Source organism: Pteropus vampyrus, unplaced genomic scaffold (genome assembly GCF_000151845.1).
Source record: "Pteropus vampyrus isolate Shadow unplaced genomic scaffold, Pvam_2.0 Scaffold260, whole genome shotgun sequence".
NCBI classification, from domain to species: Eukaryota; Metazoa; Chordata; class Mammalia; order Chiroptera; family Pteropodidae; genus Pteropus; species Pteropus vampyrus.
The window spans coordinates 2437816-2448760 of NW_011889041.1; the positions used below are offsets into that span (position 1 = coordinate 2437816).

Sequence of the window (10945 nt, forward strand, 5' to 3'; positions counted from 1 at the left end):
ATACAGAAAAAACTTAGGCAGTTAGCTCCCTGACATCAGTCTTAGTGATATTTTTGTGGATTTTACTCTAATGGCAAGGGAAACAAGAGCAAAATAAACAGGACTATCTTAAACAAAAAAGTTTCTGCACAGCAAAGGAAACTACATACAAAACATAAAGGCAACCTACCAAATAGGAAAATATATTTGCAAATCATACATCCAATAAAGGGTTAATATCTAATATATGTAAAGAACTCATATATTTCAACAACAAAAAGACAACCCAATTAAAAAATGAGCAGAGGTTTTGCATAGACATTTTTCCAAAAAAGACATACAGATGGTCAATGGGCACAGATGTTGAACAGCATTAATTATTAGGGAAATGCAAATCAAAACAATGAGATATCACCTAATATATGTTAGAATGGCAATAATCATCAAAAGGACAAGAAATAACAAGTGTTGGAGAGGATGTGGAAAAAAAGAGAACCCTCGTTACACTGCTAGTAGGAATCTAAATTAGTTCAGATACTATGGAAAATAGTATGGAGATTACTCAAGAAATTGAGACTAGAACTGCCATATGCATGATCTAGTTATCCTATTTCTGGGTATTTTTCTGAAGAATACAAAGACAAATTCAAAAAGACATATGCACTCTATATCCATAACAGCATTATTTATAATAACCAAGAAATGAAAACAACCTAAGTGTCCATCATTGGATGAATTGGATAGAAATGTGGTATGCATATACAGTGGAATACTCCTCAGCCATAAAAGAAAGTGAAACCTGCCATTTGTGATAACATAGATAATAAACCTTGAGGATCTTATGCTAAATGAAACAAATCAGACAGAAAGACAAATACCCTATGATTTCATTTATATGCGAAATATTAAAACAAAAGCAAAACAAAACAAACTCATAGAAACAGATAATAGATTGGTAGTTACCAGAGAGCAGAAAAGAGAGTTGAAGGGACAGAAAAATGGGTAAAGGGACTCAGTTGTATGTTAACAGATGGGAACCAGACTTTCGGTGGTGAGCACAACGTAATACATACAGATATTGATTTATAATGTTGTACTCCTGCAACATATGTTATAAACTAATGTTACCTCAATAAAAAGTAAATTTTAAAAAAGATTTTTTTTCTTTTTTCTTTTTCAATAATTTCAAATATTTCTTTTTCAATATTAATACTTCCATTGCTTTTTCTGTTGCAAATATAATATGCACTAATAAATAACAGTTCAATTTCATTATTAAGATAGAATTTAAACCTATTGTCAAGAAAAGCCTGGGAAAAATTTTAAAAAGATTTGAATTGCAGTCTATGGTCATGCCACCCTGAATGCGCTTAAATTCGTCTGATCTTGGAAGCTAAGCAGGGTCTGGCCTGGTTAGTTCTTGGATGGGAGACCACCTAGGAAGACCAGGTGCTGTAGACATTTAAAAAAAAAAAAAAAAGATTTGAGTTGCAGAATGCATTTTTAATTTTAAATTGGATTTTATTATAAACATTATACCAGATTTTCTTACTAATTATCCTATCTATCTTTCAGGTAAGGTTTTTAAAATGACATTCCTCAAAGTAGTGTAAATAAGAACACAATATATATAAAACCATTGTGAGCTAGCTCTAATTTTTCCATTACAAATTTTAAGACTTTCTGATGTTCCAACCATCTCAGTCTTTAAAAGAATCAAACAAAATTAGAATGCAAAATAACTGATTAAGATTTTTTTATCTAATGTGAAAATGAATGCTTTGATCCAAGACGTGGACAGATGGCTAATGTACTAATTAAATGAAATATGGATCTGTTTTTACTTTTAGATGAACAACATCCAAAATAATCCCTCTTTACATAAGACACCTGAATCTCTCGAACTTCCTTCACAGCTTCAAAACTGTATTTAAATAAACCAGAATGTAAATAAATTAAAAGTGGACCACTTCAAATGAGATATGGATCATTATATTCAAAATAGGACAAATGGGGGAAAAAAACCCCTCAGAACAAGAACAAAGAAACAAGAGATTTGATTTACACACTCACTCCAGGAAAAATAAAATTTTGCTTATGTTACTTTTGAAATTACTTCTTTCTGTTTAATAGTTTAGTGATTTCTTTGAGAAAGGTGGCTTTTTTGTTTTGTTTTTGTTTGGCAAACTTCCTCTGGAAATGAGAAATATAAATACAGCTTAAGGTAGTAAGATACCTGATTACAAATATTTGAATTAACACCTTTTTAAAAGATCTAGTCTTTGTGGACTGCATGCCTTAATTTTAATAAGGTGTCAAATTTCCATGGTATAGCTTTGATTTTTCCATGGGAAAAAAAGTAATGAATTGATTTTTTTTTTTACATAAACTGTGTGGATAACTGTTAGAGTAGTAACTATTATTTTTTAACAGTGCTTCAACTTTAGAGAGAAGTTTAGAGAGGGTTTCCAATCTGATATCACTCTAATGACATAAGTGTAAGAAAAGGTTTTTCTTTTTTCCCCCTTTTCTTCTCCTTTCTAACTCTTATTCCTTCCTCCCCACTCCCTTCCTTTCCTGCCTATTCGTTTGGGCTCATAGATCTTTATTTTGTGAGTTATACTTCTTTAATATCATTATTTATTTTGATGCTCATATTCCAGATCTGGCAAGTGGGGAAATTCCTGAAACTAGCTCCAAAATTTTTGACACGTCTTCATCATTCTTTTAATATTTCATTATATTCTAGCAAATTAAAATATTCTGGACTTATCGTGAACTTCCTATCACCCAGTACTAGAATCAGCCATTGCTCCAAAGAGAACTAGTTCTTTTTAATGGAAAAAGTGTTTATAAACCAAGGTCTGAAATCTGTGTTCATTGTTTCTAGATCCTTAGTGGAGAAACTAGAAAACACATACACACACTAATACACACACACAAAATACAAACACAAACTCATATGTATTGCTATATTTGTCTATTGAAAAAAAAAAAAAAAACGAGTAGATTTTGATATCTCCAGTTTTAATCCACCACTATAGGGCTTAGTCTATCTTCTTTTCATTATCTGTAAATCCTTTGACAACAGGGAGAAACCTATCTCTTACTAACACAATATATCTAGTTATTTGCTCAATCCCAAAATATAAAGAAAATAATTCTAGAATTACTATCTCTTGCTACCAGCTAGAGTTGATATTTGTTTAGAGTTTTTAATTTTTTTGTCTTTAACCTGAGAGAATGTGACCCAAAATACTATGTTTAAATTTTTCTAAAGTTTTTTTTTTTTTCCTCTCTTCAGTGTGGTTATACTAATCACTTATTAACACAGGTACATTCATCTGTTTCTGTTTTTATTAATTTTGGATTTCCCTCTATTCTTATTATTTTCACATTTTAATTATATAAAATAAACATGGTTCCCCAAATCAGAGGTATACTCATGAGATGTGTTTCTTCTCCACTTCCTTCTGTCTTTTCTATCCTGTTCTCATCCATCTCCTGTAGTTAATTTTACTACTCTGGTTTATTCTCCTTGTATTTTATTTTGCACAAATTAGTTGATATGTGCAAAATGTCTTAGTTTTCCTTTCTTATACAAAAGTTTATTATTTCTGTGTTGTTTTCCGAATTTTTTTTTTTTTTTTATGACTCTATCTCAAGGGTTCACAAACTGGCCCGAATGCCAAACCTGGCCCAATGTCTATTTTTATAAGTGAAATTTCATTGGAACATAGCCGTGCTCACTTATTTATGTGTTACTATGACTACTTCTGTTCTACAATACACATCTGAGTAATTACAATAGAGAATTTATGGTCCTTGAAGCTCAGAATATTTACTATAAGGTTCTTTATAGAAAAGCCTCCATCCAGTTTAAAGAAAATCTCTACCTGGTTATTATTTGTATATAAAGGCTATAGATTTCAAAATGTTAACTTTATAACCTACTAATTTACTGAGTTCCTTTATACTCTGAGTTTTATCATTAATTCTCTAGAGTTTTCAGGTATAAAATCATTTCATCAATAAATATTTTACTTTTTGACTTGTCCAGCTCTCCTGGCCCTAGTTTTTTCCCCTCTTGTCTAATCATGTTAGCTAATATCTTCAGTAAAATGCTGAACAGTAGTGGAAATAGTCCTTGCCATTTAAAAAAAAATATTTTTGAATTAGAGTTGACATTCATTATTTTATATTAGTTTCAGGAATATAGCATAGTGGTTAGATGTTTATATAACTTAAGGAGTGGTCCCCAATTAGTTTAGTACCCACCTAGCACTATATATAGTGATTACCTATATTATTGACTATATTTCCTACACTGTACTTTACATCCCCACAACTATTTTGTAACTACCAATTTTTACTTCTTAATCTCTTCACCTTTTTCAGCTAGTTCTCCAATCCTCCTACCCCCAATTTGGAAACCATCAGTTTGTTTTCTGTATCTATGTGTCTGTTTTCATTTTGTTTATTTTATTCCTTAGATTCCACATGTAAGTGAGATCATATGGTATTTTTCCTTCTCTGTCTGACTTATTTCACTTAGCATAATACCTTAGAGGTCTATCCACATTGTTGCAAATGGTAGATTTCATTATTTTTTATGGCCGAGTACTATTCCATTGTATATATGTACCACATCTTCATTATCCAATCATCTATTGATGAGCACTTAGGTTGCTTTCATATCTTGGCTATTGCAAATAATGCTGCAACAAAATATAGAAGTTAATATACTTTTTTGAATTAGTATTTGCTGTGATTTATAAGATTATTAGTACAAAAGTGTTCCTTTTTCATCAGTATAGCAATGTCATTTCTTTGCTGATGACTAATTTTGAGGCATAGCAGGAAGAGAGATATTTTTGTAGTTCAATTATTTCCTTTTGTAGGATTCTTAAGTTCTTTCTCTTTTCATTATACTGTTTCCAGAAAACATTCTTTCTTTTTTTTTCAATCTCTTCTTTTCCCTGTATGATTACATTTCCAAGACCGCCTCTCCACATCCTAAGTTCTCTCGGTCTCTTGGTTGGTTTCTCTCTCTCTTTCTCTCTCTCTCTCTCTCTTCTCTCTCTCCTCCTCCTTTCCTCCCTCCTTTCCTCCCTCCCTCTCTCTCATGTCAATCTGAAGACCAGCATTAGCTCTCCACTTTTCTCTCCCATGCAGCTTTTTTTTCTAGACTGCTTTTCTTCTCTGTAAAGACTTATCCTGGAGGCACAGGAGATAGCTCACTGAGGTTTTTATTTTTCTGCAGTAGGTATTTTGAAGTTTTAATGTCCCTCATCTTCTAGACAGGGTGAGAATGTGATTTTTTAGAACTTATTTGTTCTTATGACTTTTCTATGTTTTTAAAAGGACTTTGGAATTTTCAGATTTATTCCCGTATTACTTTGATATCTCTCCAGATATGTAATGAGACACAAAGTTCCAAACAGCCCTCAAAAGAATCAAGCTTATCCATCAATAAAATAAATAGTTACACTTCTTGTTACAAAATGTCCATGCCTTCCTTCTTCAAATCTATAGAATCTCCCCCCAGAATAAACACCATAATCTCATTCAGTCCCTCTACCCAGCTCAAATCCTGGATCTTTGAGTGAAGGGAAGTTCTGTCCCTCAGGTACTGATCTAGTGTCTGTGAACTAAAAAAAAAAGTATCAAGTTTTCTCTCTTTTTCTACAGATATCAATCCTCCATATGCTATGTAATAACAGGAACAAAATATTTTCAGTGAAAGTTCCCATAGAAAGAAATAATAAGTAATAGAAAGAAACAGCGATCATTAGTTACGAATGGTTTTAATGAGGTCCTGATTAAAAATCTGTTCTCTCTGTTCTCTGTGATTCTTGGCTTCACCTTCTGGAAGATTCTCTCTTGTTCATTTTCCTCCGGCAGTAATCATTGGGGTCATGATGTTTTGGGACTTCTAGAACTTTCGCAGCATGACTCTTGCTCATGCAAAAATGGGAGCCTAGGAGTTGCCAGAATATTTAATGTTTTGCCAGAATAGTTAATATTTTGTTGTTGATTTGCTTGGGTTTGTGATTTTATTCAGCAAAAAAAAATCTTTAAAAAAATTAGTAGGTTTGCTCTGCTTGCTTCCAGTTTCTGGTGCCAGTAGGGACACTGAAAATATTTTTCTTAGCTATGTTTCACAAAAATGAGTTTTTCATTTGCTTCCTTGCCCCTTATCTTTTTCTCAACATAATTATGGCTGCCTTGGAACTGACAATACAAAACATGTCACTATTCCACTGTTGGAATGCAAAGAAATTACTGACTTCACATTTTCTTTTAGCATTTCCATTAATTCTCTTTCCATATACATAAAGATTCTATGGACCATATTTCCTTCATTGGCCTATTTTATTAACCAAGTCCTTAGAGCATCGTCACCTTATAAAAGTATATATATATATTTTTTTTAACAAACAACCTGAAATAGATCCCCATTTGATTTGCTCTATAACTCTATTTATCTTTCTCAGTATTTACACACTCTGGATTCTTAGTTGTTTTTCAACCTTGCAAGTTTTCTGCCACCCCACAGACTATGAGTAGCATGAGAAAAGTTTCGAACATAGTGTCCAGCACATAGGAGGCACTTCATAATTACGTACTTAATTATCATATGAATAAATGAGCAACGATGTACTTTGGATAAACGTGTGGTACTGCATTACAGAATTATAGTTTTTAATGCCTCTTAAGTCATTACATCCTAATGGTTCACAGCACAGTAAATGCAAAAAAAAAAAAAAAAAAAAACCCAAAAATAAATAAATAAATAAATAAAAAATTCTAACCAATCTCAAATTCTACATTTATTTTCTGAGTCATGCTGGAACATTTGACATGGAATAGAACACCTTTTTGGTAAAGGTAAGGCATTAAGCTGATGAGTACATTGTCCTCACAATCTGCCTGGTAAATTAATTCCAAATGCAGCTCAAGGGTCTTCTAATTTGCTCTTTGTAGATTGCCATCCCTCCCTTATATCTGAGTGGAATCTAAAACATTAGTGCTTCACTGTCAATATAAGGAACCCAGGAGTGCCTTTCTTCATATGGAAAGTTGGCAAAAACAACTATGGACTCCTTAATCTGTTTTTTGAGAGATGTCAGAATTAGTAATAGAGAAAACCTAGAAATCCAAAGATACCAAATTGAAAAATCATAATACTTCTATGGGAATACATATATATACTGAAGTATGTTATGCTTTAGCAAGTAAAGTGGAACAGAAAGGTTGATATGTAAAGTACAAAAATATTGATAATTTTATATGTTGTTCTGACATGTCTGACCTAAAAACTGAACTTTTTTTTAATTATTACAAAAGCAAATTTAACTGTGAGATCCTCTAGGTCCTCTATTTGTGATTATACTACAAGGAAGACACTTAAATTTTACTGAGTTATGGAATACAGAGCAAGTTCAAGCCCAAGGAAGGTTGCCTTTTTCAAAAAGATGCCAACACTGTGAATTTAATTGATTTCTGGATATTAAGTTGTCACAGGGAGCAACCTGGATTACGCAATGGGAACCTGAAAGCTCTCCATGTGTATTTATTTATACCTATAGATCTATCATAAATCTAACTGTATAAATCACAGATAGTATATATATAAAATCTGATAATTTGTATATAATCACGTATATATTATGTACATTTAATATTTGTTACATATTTCTCTAATTAGAAATATATATTTAGACAGTAATAAGCATTGTTTTTAGGGATTCAGATAAACTCTGAAATGATAAAATTTATCAACTATTCATTCCTCTGTGTATTATAATATTGCCGCTAAATTTTTCACAGGAAATAGTCTAGAAACAAATGAGAAGGATGTGTTCATGTGTGTTTTGTGAGGGGTGTGTGTGTATTTTTCTAACTAAAAATCCATTCTCCTCTTCAACAATAGGAGATATTCCCCAAATTTATTTAATTAACCCTTTTGTTTCCCCTAATCCCTTGCTAATTAAAGGATATACCTACACTTTTTAATGAACAAGGTTTACCATTTCATCTCACAGAGTTCTCAAGAGACTATCAGGATTTGATGAAAGGTGCAACAAAGCCAACACCTTTCCCAACCTGGAATGGCCATACCTGATCTATATAAAAATAGTCATCTTTTCTTTCCTCTATCCACTTTCCCTTTCCTCTTTTTTCCACTTTGTTGTTCTTCCTACTACTTAGCCTATTTAAATTACTACCTATTCTCATGTTTATTTATTGTCTGTCTCTCTTCACTATAATGTAAGCTCCTGAGTTCAGTATGTCTTTTTATCCACTGCTATAACTCTACTACCTTGAATAGTTTCTGGCTAAATATAGTTGAATGAATAAAGGAATGTGTGTATATGTAATACAGAGTATAAGAATACAACAATTAATTGACATTACCCCATTGCAGGGTTTATGTTTCCAAAAATTAGAAAGACTTATGGGAGGAGGTAGTGAATATTAAAACTGCGTTTTTTATCTGCCAAGCAGCCATGGATATTCAATCATTTTCTTCTAAACAATGCAGCCAACATGAGGAAAAATTGGTGATATCAGAGAGCCCACAGAGTAAAAATGTCATTGCTAAAGAGTAAGAAGCTTCAGCTGGAAGTTGGCAAAAACATTTAAGTTTTTAATCCTTTTTGAGTTATTTTGTGAGTGATATAAGATTTTTGTTTTGCACATGAATATTCCATTTTCCCAGTACCATTTATTGAAGACAGATACTGAAAAGAATTGCTTGCATTTCTACACACTAATAACAAAATATCTAAAAGAGAAGAAAACAATCCATTTATAGTAGTATCAAAAACAATAAAATAATTAGGAATAAATTTAACCAAAGAGCTGAAATATGCATACTGAAAACTATAAGACTTTGACGAAGTAATTGAAAAAGACAAAAATAAATAGAAATATAATCCATGCTCATGGATTAGAAGAATATTGTTTAAATGTTCATACTACCCAAAGCAATCTGCAGATTCAACGTAATCCCTATCAAAATCACAATGACATTTTCCACAGAAATAATTAAAACAATTTTAAATTTTTATAAAACCACAAAAGACTCCAAATAGCCAAAGTAATTGTGAGTAAAGAGGATCAAGCTAGAGGCATTACACTTTCTGATTAAAACTATATTACAAAGCTTTGGTGAGCAAAACAATATGGTGCTGACATAAAAACAGACATATAGATTAATAGAACAGACTAGAACCCAGAAATAAACTTGGGCATACATGGTCAATTTATTTACAACAAAGACAACAAGAACATATAATGCAGAAAAATTAGTCTCTTCGATAAACAGTGTTGGGAATACTGGATATTAACATGTAAAGGAATGAAACTGGATCCCTCTTAAACTATACAAAAATCAATTCAAAATGTATTCAAAACAGATTTAAGAACTGAAATTGTAAAACTTTTGGAAGAAAACAGGGCAAATTCCTCAACACTGGTCTTGGCAATAATATTTTGGACTTGACACCAAAATAAAGCAACAAAGCAAAAATGAACATGTAGGAGAATATCAAATTAAAAAGCTTCTGTACAGCAGAGAAAACCATCAACAAAATGAAAAGGCAATCTACAAAATGAGAAAAAATATTTGCAAATCATGTAACTGATAAGAGGCTAATATACAAAATAAATAATTCACACAACAGCAAACAAATATTCTAATTTTAAAAAGGGCAGAGGAACTGAATAGCCATTTTTCCAAAGAACACATACAAATAGCTAACAGGTACATACAAAGATATGTAACATCACTAATTAATAGGGATATGCAAATCAAAACCACAATGAGATACTACCTCACACCTGTCAGAATGGCTATCATTAAAATACAAGAGATAAGTATTTGCAAAGATAAGAATAAAAGGTAACACTTGTGTATTGTTGCTAGAAATGGAATTTGGTACAGCCATTATGAAAAGCAGTATGGAGGTTTCTGAAAAATTAAAAATAAAAATACCAGTTTCTGAAAAACTAAAAATAAAACTACCATGTGACCCAAACAATCTCACTTCTAGGTGCATATTCAAAGGAAATGAAAACAGAATTATCTGCACCCCATGTTCATTGTAGCACTATTCACAATAGCCAAGATATGAAAACGATCCATGTCTACAAATGAATAAACAGATAAAGAAATGTGATGTGTGCATGTTTATATACATACACACATAAGATACAAGATGTGATATATACACACACAGTAAAAGATGTGATATATACATATAATGGTATTATTCAGCCGCACAAAAGAAGGAAATTCTAACATTTGTGACAACATGAATGGACCTTGAGGGCATCATGCTAAGTGAAATGAGCCAGACAGAGAAAGACATATACTACACAGTATCACTAATATGTAGAATCTAAGAAAAAGTCCAACGCATAGAAATAGAAAGTAGAAAAATGTTTGCCAGAGGCTGGGAGGTGAGATGGGGTGGGAGAAATATGAAGAGGTTGGAAAAAGGGTGCAAACTTCCAGCTATAATATAAATTAGGTCTGAAGATCTAATATGTAACATGGTGACAATAGTTGATAACATGGATTATGTAATTGAAATTTACAAATAGAGTAGAAACTAAATGTTCTGGGAAACAAACAAAATAATTTATAACATTCAAAAACTGGAAATACCATCTAGAGAGATATAAAATGTAGTATATTTATACAACTGAAAACACAGAACAATTAAAAATTTTAAAAGGAATGAACTGCTGCATGTAACAGTATTAATGATCTCTCAGACATACTGTTGAACAAAATAAACCAGACACAAGAGTTCTTATGCAAAATTCATATACAAAAAAACCTAATTTATGGTGATAGGAGTTGGTATATTTGGGGTTATTGATTGGGAAGTATAAGAAAGAGTGTTCTGTAGTAGTGTTCTATATATAAATCTGAGTATAAAATTCACTGAGC

The 10945-nt window shown here is 31.7% G+C and overlaps 1 pseudogene; it reads left to right on the top strand.

The window, feature by feature from the left end:
* Window positions 1-1321: 1321 nt before the first annotated feature.
* LOC111729378 lies at window positions 1322-1440 on the top strand (annotated as a pseudogene).
* Window positions 1441-10945: the final 9505 nt, after the last annotated feature.